Raw genomic sequence first — 6,848 nt, 5'->3', positions numbered from 1 at the left:
AATCTTAAGAGTCCGCAGCAAGCTTGATTCTCCATACAAATCGTAGTTACGTCCTTATTTTAAAATAACAAGTAGCATCATCATGATTTTTTGTAAATACAATGAGATAAGGCATATCTAGGCCTGAAATTAGTTTATGACTCTTGAAATGGTATTACAAAGAAAATAGAACGAGTACAAGTTTTGCATTTTAAGAGCCAAAAACCCTGTGCAGTTCGGTTAAATACTACGGCCAAAATATAGTTCAGATTGAAGTCAAAACCTATTTCCGGCATCGACTAAACTATGTAGTTTCATAAGAAAAAGCATTTTTCCGAAATGATTTTGTGGTTTTCAAATGAGAACGAAACTACGAAAATCAGTAAAAAAACTATACATTTTTTATGCGAATCTGCAGCGAATCACTCTAGCGCGGGGGAACGGTACGGGGGAGGGCGGTACGCGCCGCCCTTTGTCCTTGGTTTACGCTGGCCCTGCGTGTGCGTGCGTCGCTCGTTAGTAGTGACTCGTCAGCTGTGCGCGAGAGTTACGTAATATTATTTTGGTGAATTCTCTTCGTATCATAAACGCGATCTAACTACTTACGACTTGGACTGATAACGGATTTGATATTTCTTGGTGATACTGGTGGTGTGTGTGCACATACTGTTCGACGACCTTGGCTTTCTTATATGGACTTTGCATTTTTATGTTACAAAAATGGATAAACAGGGTAAGTACCTACCTAGATGCATTTTAGTCAATATTACCAAGTACTTATAAAAAATGGGTCCATATATCGGCTCGCATACTGACAAACGATGATTTGGACAAAAAATAATTATGGTTTTACTAGAAAAGAGAAAAGAGTACCTATGCGAACTATGGCGCTCCCATAAAAAATAATTATTAATGTTCTTGTTTCCAGAAGTGAAAAGATCATCGAAGACAAGATTATGGTTATCGGCTCGTAGGAAAAAAAAAGGACCGGCTCGTCATAAAAAGAAAACATTAATCCTAATAGGTAAGTTATAACTAGGACAGTAGCGTAAGATTTTTCTTCCTTGTCCTCTATTACAAGCTTTTATTTAGTTTCACCTGTCCCGATATTTGTCTGTAATCAAATCTTGCATTCGACCAACTTCTAGCAGTCGGATTGACTTGAAATTTTGCATAATTATGTAAATTGCGTGACAATACAATAATCTGGTAGCTGACATCCTGGTAGTCCGGCCAGAATCGTCTCCGAAGGACGGAACTCTTCAACTGTTACAATGTTATCGACTTGTTTTTGGTATAGGTACAAAATAAATGTAGTTTGGGTAACAATGCTAGTAAAGTCGACAAAAAGTACAGTCAGCAAAAAAGCTTGTATTAAAAATGAATTTTCGTACTCGTACCTTTATTTATTATTTTTGTACGACGTAGGTACACCACACAAACTTGTTATTTCACTTATACAGGTCATAGCACTGTAATAGCACATTGTGTATTAGGGCGGTAAGTAAGGTATTACGAACGAAGTATTACCTCTGGTAGTCTCTGTTATTACTTTGACTAATGGCGACTGACGTCATTTCACCATGTATGTATTTTTCACATGTGCAGTACGCTTGGCACCGGAGAGCATGCCAGTGAGCAGTCTGATAGTGATAACAATACCGATCCTCCACCTCAACCTCTAAATTTAAGCAGGTTAGTGTTTTTATTATTATTTTTACTAGTTTACAATCTTTTATTTAACTTGCAATGTATGTACCTATGTACTCGTATGTATGTATGTGAGGCTCAAATCCTGCGAGTTGAATTTGACTCAGTTTCAGTGGTCGAATTGACTTGAAATTTGGTATACTTATGTGAATTGCGTGACAATACAATAATCTGGTAGCTGACATCCTGGTAGTCCGGCCAGGATCGTCTCCGCAGGACGGAATTCTTCAACGGTTAATGGCATCGACTTGAAATTTCGTATGATGTAGTTTAATAGGTAACAATGCTAGTAAAGTCGACAAAAAGTACAGTCAGCAAAAAAAAAGCTTGAACAGATTTTTTTTTTTACCAAAAACTTATTTCACAGCTACTTACGTTTTTCACTTGTAGTTTTATTTTCGCTCTTGACTGCAACTGCACTGAGACTAGTACCTACTCGTACCTATATTGACACGGCTATTAAAGATGATTTCAGTTTATTATCTTGATCGATGTACACCGCACTTCTGTTATTTCACTTATACAGGTCATAGCACTATAATATCCCATTGTTCATTAAGGGCGATAAGTAAGGTATTACGAACGAAGTATTACCTCTGGTAGTCTCTGTTATTACTTTGACTAATGGCGACTGACGTCATTTCACTATGTATGTATTTTTTACATGTGCAGTACGCTTGGCACCGGAGAGCATGCCAGTGAGCAGTCTGATAGTGATAACAATACCGATCCTCCGCCTCAATTTCAAAATTTTAGCAGGTTGGTGTTTTTATTATTATTTTTACAAGCTTTTACCTTGCAATAGTTGCAATGTATGTACCTATGAATGTATGTGCAGGTAAAATCTTGCGAGTTGAATTTGACCCACTTCTTCCACATTTGGTACGGAAAAGTAGTTTGGATGAAAATGCAAGTACAGTCAGCAAAAGCTTGTATTAAAAATGTAGTCGCGCGCACAATATGGCACCGAAAATCGAAACGTATTTTTTGCATAGCGTCACCGGCGTTAGAAGTTTTCTGTAGTAGTGTACGCCTCATAATGCAGTATCAAATATTTTTATTTCACCGTATACTCTGATTTAACCTTGCATGGTATAAATATAACGTAACTTTTTTTTCCTTTCAGAAATTTGAGTCCGAGTACTCCGTCCTCGACACCATCATTACAAATTGAACTTGATCATGATAGCAATGAGGAAGTCGTACGTAAAATGACAGGTCGACGAATTTTCAATGTTCAATATTTATTTGAACAAATGAAGGCTGTGGATCATAGTCCATTTAATTGCAGCTTTAAAGATATGGATTTTGTGAAGGAGTCGAGAATCGGATTCCAGTCAACTTTTCTTTTCAAATGCAAAATGTGTGGCAAAAAAGAAGCATTTAATAATGAAAAACTAGAGTCTAAAATTAATAAAAATGTTGTTCAAGCAGTCGTATGTTCGGGTAGTGGCTTTTCCCAATTAGATGAGCTTTGCGCTCATTTAGATATGCCATGTATAGCGGAGAAAACATTTGGGAAAGAGAATTTGTTGCTTGGGGATGTTTTAAAAGATATCTCTTTGAAGAGCATGTTTGAGGCAGGACTCGAAGAAAAACAAATGGCAATTGAAAAAGGAAACGTAGACGCTGATGGCGTTCCCTACATCACAGTAGTAGCGGACGCATCGTGGGGAAAAAGATCATATCGTACCAGCAATTATAATTCATTATCCGGGTAGCGTGCATTATTGGGTATGAAACTAAAAAGGTTCTCTTTTAGGAATACGGAATTCTTATTGCTCTGTATGCGCTGTTGCAAGTAATAAAAAGATTGAGGTCAAGAAACATAAATGTTTTAAAAACTGGTCTGGTAGCTCACAAGCAATGGAAGCCGACGGTGTAGTAGAAGGTTTTAAATGCAGCATAAATATGCATGGCTTGAAATACACCAAACTTATTGGTGATGGCGATAGCAGTGTCATGAGTGCTTTAAACGAAGCATTGCCATATGGCCACTCCACTGCTATACACAAAATAGAATGCAGTAATCATTTATTACGAAATTATTGCACTAAATTGAGAAATTTGACAAAAAAAACTGAAAATAAACAAGGACCTGTCCCTATTATCATGAGGAAATGCCTAAATGATAACATATTGCGACTACGAAAGGCAATTAAAGGAGCAATAGACTTTTCTTCGAAAATGGAAGGGAAAACTTTTACTGAGAAAGTAAATGAATTAAAAAAAGACCTACGAAACGGGCCTTGCCACGTTTTGGTGAGCATGCCAACTGCAAAACATATTTTTGTAATGGCCCGAAACCAGGCGAAGAAAACTTCATAGGCCAAATGAAAGATTGTGGCTTGTGGTATGACATATACACCGCTATAAGTCCTATTTTAAACAATGCCGAAAGTCTCCTTATGGGGCAAACAAACAATATTGTTGAGCAGTTTAATGCACTAATCGCAAAATTTATAGGAGGCAAACGAATAAATTACTCCCTTCGTGATCTTATGAGTCCCGTTGCTACGCAGCTGCTACAAAAAGAAACACCGGGAGTCTTGTAGCAACCATGAGTAAAGTATTAACAAAAAATGAAGAACTGGGGACTTACACGCAGAAGTATGAGAAGAGGCAGGCAGAAAGGCGAAAGAAAATCAAGCCAAGACAAAAAATCAAAACGAAGAAAACGTATCGCAGGACCCGATGAACATTACGGTGATATCGAAAAAGAACCAGATATGGAAGTTGAGCACTACGAAAAAAGAAAACAAGCACTCTTAGCAGACTTTTCAAAAAGTAAAATAGAACTTGAAAATATCCAAAAAGATACCGTTGGGCAGGCAACGAACCCTGAATGGATCAAACAACGAAAAATACGCCTTACTGCGTCAGTGTTTGGTCAAATATGTAAGAGAAGAGCTGCCACGTCGTGTAAAAATATTATAAAAACACTCTTATATAGCAATTTTAAAGGTAGCGATGCTACTAGATACGGCAATGAGAATGAGCCCATCGCTTTAAAAGAGACTGAAGCTGCACTAGGAGTGCAAGTATCACCTTGTGGGTTATACATCCTCGAGGAACACCAGTATTTAGGCGCGAGTCCCGACGGAGTCATAGACGAAGAAACAATTGTGGAGATCAAATGCCCAGCTTCGGCGGCAAATATGACGCCAACAGAAGCTATTTTAAAGAAAAAAATTACTTTCTGTGTGTTGGACGAAAGTGATCCTCAGAAAATAAAACTGAAGCAAAATCACAACTACTTTTATCAAGTACAAGGTCAGTTAAATATTACAAAAAAAAGATACTGTATCTTCGTGGTGTGGACTCCAAAAGGCATATTATTCGAAAAAATCGAAAAGGATACAGGATTCTGGGAGAGCATATTAAATAAATTGAGAAAATTTTACATGGAATGCATACTACCTGAAATTATAGATCCGCGTCTACCTAGAAAGTTACCGATACGAGAGAGTTCTTAAAAATAAGCGAATTTTCATACTTGTATGTATTAAAAAATAAAACACAATATTGTATGACTTTTTTATTTTATTCAATACACCCAATCTTCAATGTGTCCAATCAAGTTGATGTTGTAGTCTATAGATATTATACTTTTCACTTCTCATGCTCGTAAAGTTCGTTTTTATGCTGAGATTAAGCGACATAAAATGACTTTTTATGCTCTAGTGCATAAAATAAAATCTTTGTCTAAGACCAAGCTAATCAGGTGTCAACCAGCCACAAACAGAAAGTTTTTAACTTTTTTATTTATTTATATAAAACTAAAAATTAACCAAATCAATCAAAATAAATCAATAAAATAAAAAAATAGAATTATGTATATAGTAATTCATGAAAAATAAAAGAAACATAGTAAGTGAACCATTGTTTCCACTGTTGCTATTTCCTCGAATTAATCGAAGTAAAAAGCAGTGTAAAACTCGAGCATTAAACCCATTTTTCCCTCGACGTGTCTATCCACCCTCGCCGTACCGGAACGAACGTCTTAAAATCGTAAACGTCGTAAAATGGCTCGTTTTATGCTCTTGTTGTACAATCGACTATTTCACTTCTCATGCTCGTAAAGTGCGTGTTCATGCTGCATCTAGGCAACATACAATAACTTTTTATGCTCTAGTGCATAAAGTAGAATCTTCGTCTAAGGTCAAGGCAATCAAGGTGTGAAACCACAAACAAAAGAGTTTCTACATATTTTTTTATTTTTTTACACCTAAAAATCAATCAAATCGATGAAAATAAATCAATAAAACTAATATAGTAAAGCATGAAAAATAAAAGGTACAAAATAAGTGAACATTTATTTTTACTATTGCTATTTCATTTCTTCGCAAGCGAAGTGAAAAGCAGAGTGTAAAACTCTAGCATTGAGCCCATTTTCCCCTCGACGTTTCTATCCACCCTCGCCGTGGCTCGGGTGGCTATATGAACGTCTCGGGTAAAATTGCTCGTTTTATGCTTTTGTTGTACAATATACTATTTCATCACACTTGCTCGTAAACAGTGTCGTAAGCTGCAGGCTAACTTGGTTGCAGTCCTTAATAAAACCTAAGGGCCTTTTTTGGCGTTATGAGTTGTTGCGCGTACTAATACTGCTGCGCGCGCAGGTTCTGCACGACTAGCAGGAGGACCTCGTGCACGCATGTCAGGCACATGCTGCGGGAGGCGGAGGGCGGCTGGTAGCTGGCGCTGCCAAGAACTGCACCAGCGGTATCGGCAATTTTTGTAACAATAATATTTTTCTTTTACACATATACAATTTTACTCGCAAATGTGATGAAAACATTGTAAGTCGCACGGGCGGTACTATAATTATGAACATCGACCTAGTCCTCAGTCTTTGACTTTGAGCTTCTAATACTCTCGTTCGTAATTTCTTATTAACCGCCCTTAAGACATAATGTACTATTACGCCACACCTGGCCATAATGTGAGTTTTACCGCCCGCTATGCGTATGGTAAAACCCACTTTCTGGCAAGGTGAAGACGTAAAATTGTGTACTCACCATGGGCAGTAAAAAAGTTTTACAGCGTAATGTGTAGTGTAATGTACATTTACGTTTTTGGAACGCCAAATAATATCCTAGCCGGTAGCTGCCCTCCCGCGCTGTATATATTATAATCTTGGTCTGGAGATGTTCTAC

General features: G+C 37.3%; 1 protein-coding gene across 1 annotated transcript in view; it reads right to left on the bottom strand.

The window, feature by feature from the left end:
* ko (Stork-head domain-containing protein knockout) overlaps nucleotides 1-6,848 on the bottom strand; it is a 269,884-nt gene that overhangs the window by 142,445 nt on the left and 120,591 nt on the right. The gene's annotated exons all lie outside the window — the stretch shown is intronic.

This window comes from Choristoneura fumiferana, chromosome 12, assembly GCF_025370935.1.
Source record: "Choristoneura fumiferana chromosome 12, NRCan_CFum_1, whole genome shotgun sequence".
NCBI classification, from domain to species: domain Eukaryota; kingdom Metazoa; phylum Arthropoda; class Insecta; order Lepidoptera; family Tortricidae; genus Choristoneura; species Choristoneura fumiferana.
Note: the sequence above shows the minus strand (reverse complement) of the source record. Positions and strands in the feature narration are given on the sequence as shown.